General features: G+C 38.1%; 1 long non-coding RNA gene across 1 annotated transcript; it reads left to right on the top strand.

Annotated features, from left to right (window-relative positions):
• Positions 1-9,761: 9,761 nt before the first annotated feature.
• Positions 9,762-15,181, top strand: LOC129644649 (uncharacterized). The gene is made up of 3 exons (XR_008710907.1): positions 9,762-9,842; positions 14,486-14,667; positions 15,045-15,181. It is a non-coding gene; the product is annotated as an uncharacterized LOC129644649 (long non-coding RNA).
• Positions 15,182-16,714: the final 1,533 nt, after the last annotated feature.

Genomic DNA, 16,714 nt, shown 5'->3' with positions numbered 1-16,714 from the left:
AAGAAAGCTGTGGTACATATACACAATGGAGTATTACATAGCCATTAAAAAGAATACATTTGAATCAGTTCTAATGAGGTGGATGAAACTAGAGCCTATTATACATAGTGAAGTAAGCCAGAAAGAAAAACACCAATACAGATTTGAGACTTTTGAGAAAAGAGCTGTGAAATCACGAGTGGAAGAAGGTAAATTAAGCTCAATCTGCTTCATAAAGTGAGATATACTTGAGTGATGATGTGCAATGCTTTTTATAATGGAGAAAAAAATAACCATTACTTTCCTTTAAAATTGCAATTTTCATTTTAGTTTTTATCTTATTATAAAGTTCCTCGGTAGCTTTAACCTCAGAATGCTCCACTTCTGTTTGTCTCTCATTTAATTGACCAGGTTCTTAGTCATATGGCCTTGGATAACTGCTTGGGCAGGGAAGGATAGTCCTCAGAATAATCAAGGAAAAACATCGCAAGGCAAATTTGGTGAATACATAATATTATATCTGTCTCATGTATCCTTTCATCCCCTAATTGTCTATATATCACACTGTGTTATATAATGTATTAATTTACAAGTTGGTCAATGTCTTCACTAGACATTGTAGTTCAAGTGTAAGGATTATTTTTTCCCCTCTGAAGCCTCAGTACTGAATATAATGCTTGGTTCTCAGTAAACACTATAAATGCTTATTGAATTTATAGAATTTACTGAATGAAAGAATGATAAATGAATGTTATTTTTCCATAGTAATTTTCTCTGCATTATAATTCTGTAATACAGTATTAGCACAGTTCACTGAATATTACAGTATCAAAGTGGCCTTTTAGGACTTTTGTTTCCACCAGTATAGTGGATTAAACCTCCAAGGGGGTTTCCCTTCCTGGTAGCTAACTCCTCATGTGGTAACAGAAAATACTGAAAGTAAAGGGAGCTATAGAGAGAAGTATGAGCTTGAAACTGAGTGATGAGTAGAGAAAACACAAAGTGTAGGATTTGTAGACTGCTGCTGCTGCTGCTGCTAAGTCGCTTCAGTTGTGTCTGACTCTGTGCGACCCCATAGACGGCAGCCCATCAGGCTCCCCCGTCCCTGGGATTCTCCAGGCAAGAACACTGGAGTGGGTTGCCATTTCCTTCTCCAATGCATAGAAGTGAAAAGTGAAAGTGAAGTTGCTCAGTCCTGTCCGACTTTTCGCGACCCCATGGACTGCAGCCTACCAGACTCCTCCGTCCATGGGCTTTGCCAGGCAAGAGTGCTGGAGTGGGGTGCCATCACCTTCTCCAGGATTAGTAGACAGGAACAAATAAATATCAGTATTGCTTCTGGGATAGTGTACTTTTTTCCAGAATAGTAAGAGATACCCTGAAACTGGGCCTATCATGCAAAACTGAAGACTTGGAGTGAGAGGGTTGTGGTTCCATGTCTGAAGCCTTTAGGCTCTGAGACTATCAAAGTCAATAACTCTCTGCAGGGAAGCATCTTTCCAGCCAGCACCCAGAGTTTCAAATAATATCATGAACCAAGTATGACTCGTAATCCAATAACACCAGAGAAATAATGAATAAGCCACCCTCACTGGGAATTAGAAGAGACTACAAAAGTAGACTTAGGCCACAAACAACTTGATACTCACAGTACATGAGCTACAACCAGATGGATAATGACTCTCAATTATCCTCCATTAAATGCTCAGTAAATTTTTAAATTTTGGATGGTTTTTAATAAATGCACAAAACTTTGAAACACATGAGACATCTCATACTTTATCTCACATTTTCCCAAATAATTTATGCAAAAATAAAATGAATAAAATATGTAATGTCACTGTCTATATTGACATTTCTCAAACTGAGCAAAGAATTATTAACCTCTTGGTACACTGTCTTAAATATATATTGGGTAAAGTGGCCTAATATAATAAAATATTAGGTATACTAAAATTAAATGTCTTTTTTTATGTTAACACTCTATTCATATTATCATTTAACTCTATTCATTCCCAATGAGAAAGTTCATCTTCAATCTGTCTAAAGACAAGTTATTTGGTAATATTGTTCTATTATTATGAAAGTAACAAGAATATAAAAATTTCACAATTTTGAATTATTACATTCCCAGCATTATTCCCAGTAAACTGAATTACTAACTCATATCATGCAAAAAAAAGAGTTATGAGGGTAGCCCTGAGACTATCATCCTTAGAAAGGCTCTCTTGAATGTTTGGCTCTTGGATAGCTTTTAGAAATGTGGTTTTGAAAGTGTTTCCATCACCCTAACTGGGTAACAATGTGCTCAGTTGTTCCTACAAGATGCTTTATGCGGAACATATATTTTCCTCCTGGAAGTGTGGAGCTTTGAACAGTGCTACCCAGAGGGTGCCCATATAACAGCCCTGGCTGAAAAACCTTGGGCACTGAGTCTCTCATGAGCTTCCCTCACAGACAACATCTCGTATATGTTGTTATACTTTGTTGTTGAAGGAGTTAAGCTTGTCTATATAGCTCCAGGAGGAGAGGAACCTTGCTCTTGGTTTCCTCTGAACTTTGCCCCGTGTACCTTTTCCGTTTGTTGATATTGCTTTGATTTTTTTTTTTTACTACTAGAAATCATAGCCATGGGTAGAATTATATGCTAAATCTTCTGGGTCCTCCTAGCTAATTGACAAAACTGAGAGTCAGCCTGGGGACTCCTGACGCTCTGATACAGAGAATTATATACTTGGTAGGTTGTGATAACTTTGTTGTTCAGTTGCTCAGTCAGGTCCGACTGTTTCCGATCTCATGGATTGTAGCACTCCAGGCTTCCCTGTCCATCACTGTCTCCCAGAGCTTGCTCAAACTCATGTCCATTGAATCAGTGATCCTCTGCTATTCCTTTCTCCTCCCATCTTCAATCTTTCCCAGCATCAGGGTCCTTTCCAATGAGTCAGCTCTTTGCATCAGGTGGCCAAATTACTGGAGCTTCAGTTTCAGCATCAGTCCTTCCAGTGAATATTCAGAGTTGACTTCCTTTAGGACTGACTGGTTGGATCTCCTTCTATCCAAGGGACTCTCAAGAGCCCTTTGCAGCACCATAGTATGAAGGCATCAATTCTTCGGCACTCAGCGTTTTTTATTATTAAATGTATTTTAAGTCAAATAGGATAGAGATTCAGTTAAATTATAATAGGAAAAGGGAAAATCTGTCATAATTATAAAGTTTTAATTTATTCTCTTTCTATCAAGACAGAAATAGTTTGTGTTGACTTTAAGTGAATTGTATTTTTCATATTAACCATTATCCTCAAAAGTTCCTTTGCAGGCCAGCCTCATCTGAATGGTTTCCACAGAAAGAATTAAATAGTATGTCATGGTTAGAGTCAGCTTCTGTTTTTCAGTGTTTACTGCTATGAGTAGATTTTATTGAGGAGGAGGAAATTTTCTCCCATCCTTCTTGAGTTTTTTTTATCTGCTCTAATAATTCAATGGACATAAGACAGATTAACAGGAGAAAAACCAATTAATTGATATGCATTGTGGTCTCACAGAAATGAGACCCCCAAAGTGACCAAAGCAGGCGGTTTACACATCATTTTTAGACAACGAAACAATTGTTTGTAAAGATTTTACAAATTAAAGGACTTGTACTTGGGATAGCAAACTAATGAGCAAGTAGCAAAGGCAGTTTTGTTGTTTCTTTTAACCTTGGATTCCCTAACTCGCGATATGCTTTTTATCCTCCTGTTACTGGGAGCAGATTTTCACATGAGAAACTTATTTCCTTCTTTCAGGAGGAAAGAGGATAATCAGAGTGGTTCTTTTAATATGTTTTTTCACCTGCTGTTTCTCAAATTCCTTTAATTCAAAATGATCAGTATAACATTGGGGTGTGTATTGAGGTGGCTTGCTTTGAGCCTCAACAATTTTTATGGAAATGATACCTTATGATTGTCTTTAATCTTCTATTTGTGTCAATACGTGAGCCTTATATTAAATATAACTACATTTGCTATATACATTGCTGCATTTTAATCTGTATTTCTTTGTAGAAGCATTTCAAGATAATCTTATGTTCACTTATGTGCAGAAAAAGGAGCGATAACTTCCTATAAGTTATAGAATAATGAACTGTTATTTTAGAGAAGATTTTAAATTTCACTGCAAAAAAAGAATCTCTGGGATACACTTTAAGCTTTATTTCTAAAGACAGTTTGAAGTGCATTGCAAAAAAACAGTATATTCAGTGACATAAACTGGCTTTTTTTTCAATATAATGTTTCTTCACGTATTTTCTATAAATCCCTTTGAATATTTTGTTGAGTTTATGAAGTGCAAAAGAGCTTCAAATTTTGACTTCTTGTTTATATTTCTCTAAAGCTAAAAAGCTATAAAATCTTTGTTACTGCATTTTCTCTGGACACTTGAAATAACTCAGGTTTTTCCTTATAAACATCAGTCATATATTTGACCATACACACAATTTTCCAATTCTTTCTGCTTTGCAAAATTTAACTTCAACTTTAAAACTGAACTTCTGCAATAGAAAAATGTATTATTTATCTTAAACTTGAATATCTTATTAAGATATGTCACTTTAGTGTATTTATTTCATAATCATCTCATTTTGACAGTAAGCTTGTAAGTTAGATTTTCTCTACTTCAGAAATAAGAAAATGAATGTTAAAGTAAGTCTGGAACAAGAAACTTTTTACTATGACAGATTTTTAAAAAGATACAGTGTTCAGTTCAGTTCAGTCATTCAGACATGTCCAACTCTCTGCAATGCCATGAACCACAGCACGCCAGGCCTCCTGTCCATGACCAACTCCCAGAGTCCACCCAAACTCATGTCCATTGAGGCAGTGATGCCATCCAACCATCTCATCCTCTGTCGTCCCCTTCTCCTCCTGCCCTCACTCTTTCCCAGCATCAGGGTCTTTTCAAATGAGTCAGCTCTTCACATCAGGTGGCCAAAGTACTGGAGTTTCAGCTTCAACATCAGTCTTTCCAATAAACACCCAGGACTGATCTCCTTTAGAATGGACTGGTTGGATCTCCTTGCAGTCCAAGGGACTCTCAAGAGTTTTCAACACCACAGTTCAAAAACATCAATTCTTTGGTGCCCAGCTTTCTTTATAGTCCAAATCTCACATTCATACATGACTACTGGAAAAACCATAGCCTTGACTAGATGGACCTTTGTTGGCAAAGTAATGTCTCTGCTTTTTAATATGCTGTCTAGGTTGGTCATAACTTTCCTTCCAAGGAGTAAGCGTCTTTTAATTTCATGCCTGCAGTCACCATCTGCAGTGATTTTGGAGCCCAGAAAAATAAAGTCAGCCACTGTTTCCACTGTTTCCCCATCTGTTTGCCATGAAGTGATGGGACCGGATGCCATGATCTTCGTTTTCTGAATGTTGAGCTTTAAGCCAACTTTTTCACTCTCCTCTTTCACTTTCATCAAGAGGATCTTTAGTTCTTCACTTTCTGACATAAGGGTGGTATCATCTGCATATCTGAGATTATTGATACTTCTCCCAGCAATCTTGATTCCAGCTTGTCCTTCATCCAGCCCAGTGTTTCTCATGATGTACTCTGCATGTAAGTTAAATAAGCAGGGTGACAATATACAGCCTTGATGTACTCCTTTTCCTATTTGGAACCAGTCTGTTGTTCCGTGTCCAGTTCTAACTGTTGCTTCCTGACCTGCATACAGGTTTCTCAAGTGGCAGGTCAGGTGGTCTGGTATTCCCATCTCCTTCAGAATTTTCCAGAGTTTATTGTGATTCACAGAGTCAAAGGCTTTGGCATAGTCAATAAAGCAGAAATAGATGTTTTCTGGAACTCTCTTGCTTTTTTGATGATCCAGTGGATGTTGGTAATTTGATCTCTAGTACAAAATATAACTTCTCTTTAGAACAGTAATTCCGAAGACTGTTTGATAAATTATTTCCAGTGGGGATAAAAAATAGTTAAATGATAGAGGTTCAGTATTACTTGGATAAGGACTGGCTTATCAGAGAACATTACAAAGCTGGAGCAACAGCCAGGTCAGGTGATGTTAAATCTAAGTCTAGGTAGCTTCCTCTGACCATTCTAACATGGGTTCCTAGTTTCTTTATAGTTTTACATGTTTCTCACCAAAGTATGTGAAATTAAAGCGTTTAGATTGCCAAGATAGTTGTTATTAATTTAAGAAACTTAAGAGAGAAAAAAAATCAACAGAATTATTTTTGAACTTTTTGTAAGTTAATTTGTTCTTTCTTATCATCTAAAGAGATAATTTTCTAAATACTGCATAATTGAAGATAATATTCTGGCTAATTTGTGAGGAAAGACATTTCTAAATCTAGACTTTCCCCTTTGCAATTTTCAATTGCCAATCTTATATTTCCAGAATATAATTAAACTTATAGACAGCCTAATATAGTTGATATCATCTCAAGCAAAGATCAATTCCTGTACCTAGAAAATATGAGAAAAAATAAGAAACTGAATAATAATAATATAGGTGATAATGTATGAAATAAAGACATCTAAAATGCATTTATTATTCTAATTGTAATAGTTTTTAAAAGATTTTTTAAAATTTATTTTTGGTTGTGCTGAGTCTTCATTACTGTGTAGACTTTTCTCTAGTTGCAGTGAGCAGGGGCTACTCTCTGGTTGCAGTGCACCGGCTTCTCAGTGCAGGGGCTTCTCCTGTCGCAGCTCAGGGACTCTAGAGCACAGGCTCAATAGTTGTGGCACACGGGCCTATCTGCTCCTCAGCATGTGGAGAAGGCGATGGCACCCACTTCAGTACTCTTGCCTGGAAAATCTCATGGATGGAGCAGCCTGGTGGGCTGCAGTCCATGGGGTCGCTAAGAGTCGGACATGACTGAGCGACTTCACTTTCATGCATTGGAGAAGGAAATGGCAACCCACTCCAGTGTTCTTGCTTGGAGAATCCCAGGGACAGGGAGCCTGGTGGGCTGCCGTCTATGGGGTCGCTCAGAGTCAGACACAACTGAAGCGACTTAGCAGCAGCAGTAGCAGCAGCAGCATGTAGGGTATTCCTGGATTTGGGATCAAACCTATTTCTCCTGCATTGGCAGGCAGATTCCTTATCACTGAGTCACCAGGAAAACCCATAATTTTAAATAGTTTTAAGCACCAAAGATATACTTTTACATATTTTACTTATTAAATCTCTTATATGACAAATCAAAGATGGATAAAAAAATCTTACAAACAAGACATGACTAACGTTTATTAAATGTGGAATGAATTAAGAAATTTTCGGACTACCTTCTGAATGAATTATATCTATGTCTACCAATATGGAAAGATATCACTGAGATATAGTTGCAGAGTAAGGTGTTTTATGTGAGAAAAGAAACACTGTAAAATAAATCTTAAATTAATATGTTTTGTGATAGTGTGTGCATGAAATAAGATTAAAAGAATACCTGTAAAGGAATCCAATTAAAATGAAGCTTATTTTCAATTGTGTTTTCTTTTTATAACTTTACAATGAAACATAAACATATTTCATTGAAAAGAGTCAATTATAAAAAGATAAAATTTGAAATTTCCCTTTACCAGCTCCCTTGACAGTTTTTGTGCTTCCTATTTACTAGTTAGAAATTATCATTCCAGTCTCTTTCATAGATTCACACACATACCTTATATCTCTTACTCCTGGGCCTCTCTCAGTCTCTAATTCACCCATTCTTGTGATATGTTTGAGCCACAAGTCAGTTTTTCTCTCTGGACTGGAATTATTTTTCTATAGTATCATTGGGCAGAGAAGGCAATGGCACCCCACTCCAGTACTCTTGTCTGGAAAATCCCATGGACAGAGGAGCCTGGTGGGCTCCTAAGGGTGGGACACGACTAAAGCTCAGACATGACTGAGCGACTTCACTTTCACTTTTCACATTCATGCATTGGAGAAGGAAATGGCAACCCACTCCAGTGTTCTTGCCTGGAGAATCCCAGGGACAGGGGAGCCTGGTGGGCTGCCGTCTATGGGGTTGCACAGAGTCGGACACGACTGAGGTGACTTAGCAGCAGCAGCAGTATCATTGGGCTTCTCTGGTGGCTCAGCTGGTAAAGTATCCTTAAGAGTCTTGCAGACTGTAATCCAGTCCTGCTTTTCTGAAATGTGTATAATATATCTTACTTATTTTCTAAGATATTCATTCTCAGGTTGGCCGAACCTTTGAAATCATGTCTCATATCATCATCCAAAAAGGAATCTTATTTCAGAAGAAATGTTAACCTTGACAACTAGGGCAAAATAAAATTTCCTTCCTGAAATCTATGTGTAATTAAACAAACACATGATGCTTCCTAGATTATGTTCTCTGCCAATAGGACCAAGACAAAAGAGAGACCATTTGAAATTGTGACTTATCTCCTCTATCTTTGGATTTCCGGTATCATTTCCAACTTCCTGTGCTTGAGGATTGAGCCTTGCTCTTGCACTGCTGCTCCAATTCACTGGCAATGCTAGTAAAACTGTGCTTTTGGTTTACCTCCAGAGAGATATTTAGTCCAAGATAAATCTTTGGTTCAAAACTCTGGAACAGTCTTCCTCCCTTTGATATCAGCCTACTGAAGTTATGACTTGCTTATATCAGCCCCAGAAAGTTTACAGTTTCAACAAAATTATAAATAAACATTAGAAATGACAATTCTGGTTCTGAATGAGCTGATGTAAACACACCTCACCCTGCCTCTTCCATTGTTTGCAGCTGTGAAGCCTGAAAAGAGTACATGAAATAGGGAGAGCCAGGGAGAGTTCAAAGATTCCCTCAACCAGTAATGAGTTTATTGTTGCTGTTTCCCCTGGCATATCCTGCCCTGAAGTCAAAGAAAACCATTAAGTTAGTGCAGTGGTGTGGGGAGAGCTTCAATAGTCCTCCTGCTCTGGCTCAGGGAATGGGAATGGTGAGACAGTACAGAGTACCCCACTGCCCATATGCTTTTTGCTTTTTGTTCTCCATTCTCTCTTGACCCAGACACAAAGCAATCCTGTATTCTTGGAGGCAGCGATGACATTGGAAACCTTCAGAAGCCAAAATCCTGAGGGAGGGGAACACTTTTCTATTTAGTAAAGTTGTGGACCCAAGGGGACGGAACCAACTCCCTTTTTTTTTTCCCTTTCTGTTCTTCCCTGCTTGACTCCAGACACAGGTGTTGGTGTAGCATGTATAGAAGAGTGGGATAATTAAAGCTACAGTTTTCTGGCTCTTAGTGGGATTCCCAGGGAACCACAAAGTACCAAGGATACAAAATAGAGGGAAGAATTAGTGAAACAGTGTGACTCTGATGTTGTTTGCGAACTCCTGGGCTTACTCTTACCTGTACCTGGATGCTGTGGGCTGTGCTCAGTCCATAAGTCATGTCCAACTCTTTGCGACCCCATGGGCTGTAGTCCACTAGACACCTCTGTCCATGGGATTTCCCAGGCAAGAATACTGAAGTGGGTTACCATTCTCTTCTCCAGGGGATCTTCCCAACCCAGAGATAGAAACCATGTCTCCTGCTTGCCTTTCCTGCATTGGCAGGCAGATTTTTTTTTTTACCACTTGAGCCACCTGGGCATACCATTACTTGGGTGGATGTAATCCTATTCCACATTTCAGAGACTTTGAGAACTGGATTAATAAACCATTGCCCAATTCAGGGCTTCCCTGCTGGTTCAGACAGTAAAGAATCTGCCTGCAATGCAGCAGATCTGGGTTCAATCCCTGGGTGGGGAAGATCCCCTGGAGAAGGGAACAACAATCCACTCCAGTATTCTTGCCTGGAGAATCCCATGGAAGCGCTCAGGAGAGAGATCTACACAGGATCTCAAGGCACTATTGAGAATGCTAACAGTAAGTGACAGGACATTCAGGACCTGTTCTCCTTCAGGAACAACCCTGTCTCTTCCTGTAAAGTAAGTTTGAATGTCAAGACTCAGTTTCATGAAAAAGCTGGCTTAAAACTCAACATTCAAAAAACAAAGATCATGGCATCTGGTCCCATCTCTTCGTGGCCTATTGGTTAAAATAGTGTTAGGTGTTGCAACATGCTTGTTCTAGACAATTTATTCTCATTAAAGAATAGTTATTGCAGAAATAAGGAAAGACATTAAAAGACTGTAAAACTTAAGAGGTATATTAGTCCTCAGGAAAAAAATGCACTGAATGAGTATTTAGAAAGCCATCTAAGTTGGTCTCCTTGGTCTCCTTTTTCGTTTCTACAAGCGTCTCTTTTCAGTTAGCCACTCTTTTTCCTTCTTCCTGCTCCAGTGCTTAATGACACCCCAGTTGCACCCCATCAGCATTTGCCTTTGGACTTTGTGTCTTCATACCCACAATACCTATGACAGTTTTTAACGTTCCTTCAAAACTAGAAAGCAAAAAGTGCTACCTCATTGGCTGGGTGTGGCCGAGAGACTCTCATTAAGTTCTCAATAACACGTTTATATCTGCCATCTTACTGGACAGAATGTCCACCTATGAGGATCACTTCAGTTTCTCTGATGCAAGGTTAAGTTTTTTTTTTTTTTTTTTTTTTCCGTTTGTGTTGTTACTGCTTTGTTGATGTTTGTAGGTAGGAGAAGAGGGGATTAATTAAGGAAAATTGTAAACATGAGGCTTCCCTGGTGACTTAGGTGGTAAAGAATCTGCCTGCAGTGCAGAAGACCCAGATTCAATCCTTGGGTTGGGAAGATCCCCTGGAGAATGGAATGACAACCCACCAAAGTTTTCTTGCCTGGAGAATTCCATGGGCAGAGGAACTTGTGGGCTACAGTCCATGGGGTTGCAAAGAGTCAGACACAACTGACGACTAACACTTTCATAAACATTTAATACTACATTTATAGAGGCTTTAAAAGGATAGATGTAAAAGACAAAATACCAGGTGGTCAGGACTATTTTTGCTAGCACAGTATTTAAAAATGAATGGTTGAACGTCATAAACTAAACGTGGTTTTTGTGGTCCCACAGACCCCTCCAGCCCACTGGGCCTATTTATGTGACTGTCCAGTACATGATGATGCATGAGTGTGCAACCTCTAACACAAACCTATTGTCTCACATATAAAGACAAGACTTCTTTGTCTAGTCTAAAATTTACTGATTTAAAATTTAACAAGAAAGAAAAACAAATAACATATGTCTATAAAAAATTGTATCTGGTGAGGACAGGAAATTTGGGACCACTTTTCTTCAGATTCACTGTCTATATGAATGAAGCTATTTGAAAAATAAACTCTATTTTCATTTTTTTCCCCTTTTTTGTCTTACTGGAGTGTTGGTATGTAGGTAACCTAAAATAATTATTCTAGATAATATGAAAGTCACTCAGTCGTGTCTGACTCTTTGTGACCCCATGGATGATAGAGTCCACGGAATTCTCCAAGCCAGAATACTGGAGTGGGTGGCCTTTCCCTTCTCCATGGAATCTTCCCAATGCAGGGATTGAACCCAGGTCTCCCACATTTCAGGCAGATTCTTTACCAGCTAAGCCACCAGGGAAGCCCAAGAACACTGGAGTGGGTAGCCTATCCTTCTCCAGTGGATCTTCCCAACCCAGGTATCGAACTGGGGTCTCCTGCATTTCAGGTGGATTTTTTACCAGTTGAGCTACCAGGGAAGCCCCTACTTTGCCTTTACTAATTTCCATCTCATTCCGGTTTGCAAAAAGCTTCACTGTCTATATCCACTATGACAGTCAGAGTCAGGAGTTGGGTGAGACAACAAGGCATAGAGTCTCATGCTTTAATTCAAGGAGGCGCTCAGGCTCAGATGCCCCACAGGCACATGTCTGATCCCTGAGAGTGAGTGCCTTCGTAAGTTTTGAACCCTGGGTTCTTCATTCTTAAGAAGGTATTTATGGTAATCTTACTTGTGGCAGTACTTACAAACCCACAATTTACCCATGTTAATGTATTAAAATTAGCTTAGTTAAATTTATAATAATGTAACTAAACATTCTCAATTACAATACCAAAAATAAGTTCTGTTTGTTTAGATGTAGTGATGTGAATCCTGTTTGTAAACCATATCAATAATTGTGTTTCTGGGGGTTTGTTTGTTTACAAAGGATTTTGTAAGATGCAAGGACGCAAGGAGTTATTATTCCACTTCTCTTCACCTTCTATCATCCACTATCATCCCTACTAGGATTTCTGCAGTAATTTGGGTCCATTGTGGAGGAGACACCATTCTCCTCAGCGCTTCATGGGACATCCTATAGTTTTCTCTCACTGTAAACTACAAGTAGATCCGTTTGTCACTTTGGACTGTATGATAGACAAGAGTCTACATTCTCCTGGAATGTAGTCACAGTAGAGGCACAGGTGAGGGGCCTTTGTCAAGTTGGAGACAAGATTAGAAATGAGAATTGACTCCATTAGGACACGTTTTTCTTCAGAATTACCGAAACAACCAAGGCCAGCAATGTTAGGTGACTGAAAACCTGGATTCTGAAGGTGGAGCAATTTTAGGAAAGTTTTCATATTACTATGACTTCATAGGTACCCACATGATAATAACATGAGTTCATATAGGTTGCATTTTAAAAAATTATCCTGAGTAAGTTTTATCTCATTGTATATCTTTTGACATGAAGAGCTAAATGCTTAGAATAATGTAGCTACTTACTATGTTTTGTGGATTTTATTGTTAAAGAGTTTCAACATTTAAAAGCTACACTGGAAAAAGAAACATTAAAAAAAATCTACAGGCTTGGTTCATTTGCATGAAAACTGAGGGAAAATCTATTTTTATCTCTTAAACAAAGACTTACCAGGCACTCATTTTCTCCCAATTCGTCAAAAAAAATTTGATGACTAAGTAAAACTGCTTGTGATAAAATAATTGACTGCATTAAAAATTATCCTGAAAAATTCAGGTAATCATTAGCAATTATTATTTTTAGCACCCCTGGTGTATTCCATGCTGGATACCATGAATTATCATTTATAAAATATTCTACTGAATTTTTTCATGGTGGAAATTTACCATTTTCTTTTCTAGATAGTAATTTTTTAGAAAATTCGTTCTTTAAACTAAAATACAATTTGTTTTTATCATAAATTATTTTAATTACCACTTAGAGCTATTAAAATGTATTATTTGATTTATACAGAAGAGTGTGTGTATGCAAAATAAATATGTTATGAATCATAATTTTGAAATGGCAACAATGATTAACCCCTGAAATTAAGCATTAGAAGCTAGCTGATAATGATTGTGTTTCCTTGCATTCTGACCATTTCCTTTTCATATCCATGGAACTTATCACTACCGTGAATTTCTCATTATGACACTTAAACACTATTTTTAAATGGGCTTTCTCAAAATACCTAGAAGTAGAATATCTGAGTCAAATGAGGTTTGCATAAACTCTATTATACAAGATAGTTCCAAGTTGTTTTCCAGTGGGTTTGTATCAATTTTTATTTCCATTAACATTGTCCAGGGGTTTGAATTGATTGACACCATACTTGGAATTATAAGACTTCTTAATTTTGCCAATCTAGTAGAGTATAAAAGTGTCTCTCATTATGGTCTTAATTCCATTTTCCTGATAACATACAATGTAAAATATCTTATCATAGATTAATTGGATAGTTTCTATTATCTACAGAGAAGGCAATGGCACCCCACTCCAGTACTCTTGCCTGGAAACTCCCATGGACGGAGGAGCCTGGTAGGCTGCAGTCCATGGGGTCGCAAAGAGTTGGACATGACTGAGCGACTTCACTTCCACTTTTCACTTTCCTGCATTGGAGAAGGAAATGGCAACCCACTCCAGTGTTCTTGCCTAGAGAATCCCAGCGACTAGGGAGCCTGGTGAGCTGCCGTCTATGGGGTCACACAGAGTCGGACACGACTGAAGCGACTTAGCTTAGCTTCTAATATCTAAATTCTTTTTGTCTTTTTTTTTTTTTGACTCATTAGTAGGATTTATACATTTTGGGTATAAATCCTTTCCTACCTGTTTGCAATTAATCATTCACTAGCAATGTGAGCATCTCTTTACTTAGAATGCCTTGTGAAAATAAAATGGTTTATTTTAGTATAGTCAATTATCTAATATTTCTACCTATGTTACAATTATTTGTGTCTTTTAAATAAATTATGTCCTAAACCAGATACATAGAGATAGTCTGTTTCTATGTCTTTTAAATTTTTCTTTTGACTTTTAAATGCTAAATGCATTAAAAATTTTTATAGGAATTCAACTATATTCCTCCTCGCCCACATTTGAATAGCCAATCTTTTCCCAGAATATATAGTTTAATCTTGTCATATATCAATTTTCCTTATATATGTGGGTCATCATATCCACCAATTTTTATTGACTTAAAGTTGGCTAAGTTGATTGTCCGCATCTTACACTTCTGCAGAAGTGACTTGGGCTAGACATTTATTTTCCATATGAATTTGCAACAAGCTCACTAAGTTACTCAAAAAATTCTTTTGCAGTTTTTAAAAACTTTTTATTTAATATTGGACTATAGCTGAATACTTTGGCCACCTGCTGCAAAAAAACGGACTCCTTGGAAAATACCCTGATGCTGGGAAAGATTGAAGGCAGAAGGAGAAGGGGACGACAGAGGATGAGATGGTTGGATGGCATCACCAATTCAATGGACACGAGTTTGAGCAAGCTCCGGGAGTTGGTGATAGACAGGGAATCCTGGTGTGCTGCAGTCCACGGGGTCGCAAAGAGTCGGACAGGACTGAGCAATGGAACTGAACTTAATAACTGATTAACAATGTTGTGATAGTTTCAGGTGGGCAGCAAAGGGACTCAGCCATACATAGACATGCATCCATTCTTCCTTAAATCCCCCTCCCCTCCAGGCTGCCATATAACATTGAGCAGCGTTCTCTGTGCTATACAGTGGGTCCTTGTTGGTTATCCATTTTATATATAGCAGTGTGTACATGTCCATCCCAAACTCCCTGTCTATCTCTTTCCCCCACCCTCACCCCCAATAACCATAAGTTCATTCTCTAAGTCTGTGAGCCTGTTTCTATTTCGTAAATAAGTTCCTTTGTATTATTTCTTTTCAGATTCTACATGGGATTGAAAGGTTGTTGTTGAATCATGCGAAGACACCAGGATTCTTGGCCCCCGGAGGAGAAGAATTCAATCCGGGGACAGAGACAAGGCTTGACTGCTCAGAGCTTTTGTGTAATAAAGTTTTATTAAAGTATAAAGGAGATAGAGAAAGCTTCTGACATAGGCATCAAAACGGGGCAGAAAGAGTACCCGCTTGCTAGTGTTAGCAATGAAGTTATATACTCTCCAATGAATCCAAAGAATGTCTGGAGGTTGTAAAGACCTCACCAGACCTACTCCTATAATTTACATTTTAAGATAACAGAATTAGCCAGAAGGTTTAATCCAGAGACTGTCCTCATGCAGGATACATTATTGTTATATAATCCTAAGGAATGTAGAGAAGGAAAAAAAGGTTTGTCCTTTCTTCCTCCTTGAGAATTCCAGACCCCTCTCTCTTTGGGGACCCCTAGACTCCTTATCAACCTGCCTAGGAACTGACTCTCTCAGGATGTCACAATATTTCCCCTTTTCAGTCTTAATTACTTTACCATTATGACAGTCTCTATATCCATCCATGTTGCTGCAAATGACATTATTTCATTTTTTTAATGGTGGAATAATATTCCATTGTATATATGTGCTGCAACTTCTTGATCCATTCCCCTGTTGATGGACATTTAGGTTGCTTTCATACTTTAGCTTTGTAAACAGTGCTGCAATGAACATTGGGGTACATGTATCCTTTCAGACTATGTTTTCTCCAGATATATGCCCAAGAGTGTATATATTGGGATTGTAGGGTCATGTGGTAGTTCTATTTTTAGTTTTTTAAGGAACCTCCATACTGTTTTCCATAGTGGCTGCACCAGTTTATATTCCCACCAACACTGTAGGAGAGTTCCCTTCTCTCCACACCCTCTCCAGCATTTATTATTTGTAGATTTTTTGATGATAGGCATTTTGACTGGTGTGAGATGGTATCTCATTTGAACTTTCAGTTTGCATTTCTCTAGTAATTAGTGATGATGAGTATCTTTCCACGTGCCTCTTGTTCATCTGTACGTCTTCTTTGAAGAAATGTCTATTTAGGTCTTCCGCCCACTTTTTTAGGCAATGGCACCCCACTCCAGTACTCTCGCCTGGAAAATCCCATGGACGGAGGAGACTGGTAGGCTGCAGTCCATGAGGTCGCTAAGAGTCAGACACGACTGAGCGACTTCATGTTTTGATAATATTAAGCCTCATGAACTGTTTGTAAATTTCAGAGACTAAGCCCTTGTCAGTCATATCATTTGCAAATATTTTCTCCCAATCTGTGGGTTCTCTTTTGTTTATTTTGTTTATTGTTTTCTTTGCTGTGCAAAACCATTTGAGTTTAATTAGGTCCAATCCATTTATTTTTGTTTTTATTTCCATTATTCTGGAAGATGGATTGAAAATTATATTGCTGCAATTTATGTTAGAGAGTGCTCTGCCTATGTTTTCCTCAAGGAAAATTATAGTGTCTGGCCTCATATTTAGGTCTTTATTTCATTTTGAGCTGATTTTTGTGTATGGTGTTTAAGACTGATCTAATTTCATTTTTTTTAACTGTAGCTATCCAGTTTTCTCAGCACCATTTGTTGAAGAAGCTGTCCTTCCAACATTGTATAGTCTTGCATCTTTTGTCACAGATTAA

This window comes from Bubalus kerabau, chromosome 2 (genome assembly GCF_029407905.1).
Source record: "Bubalus kerabau isolate K-KA32 ecotype Philippines breed swamp buffalo chromosome 2, PCC_UOA_SB_1v2, whole genome shotgun sequence".
Taxonomy (NCBI): Eukaryota; Metazoa; Chordata; class Mammalia; order Artiodactyla; family Bovidae; genus Bubalus; species Bubalus kerabau.
The sequence above is the reverse complement of the archived record's forward strand: the minus strand, read 5'-3'. Positions and strand labels throughout refer to the sequence as shown.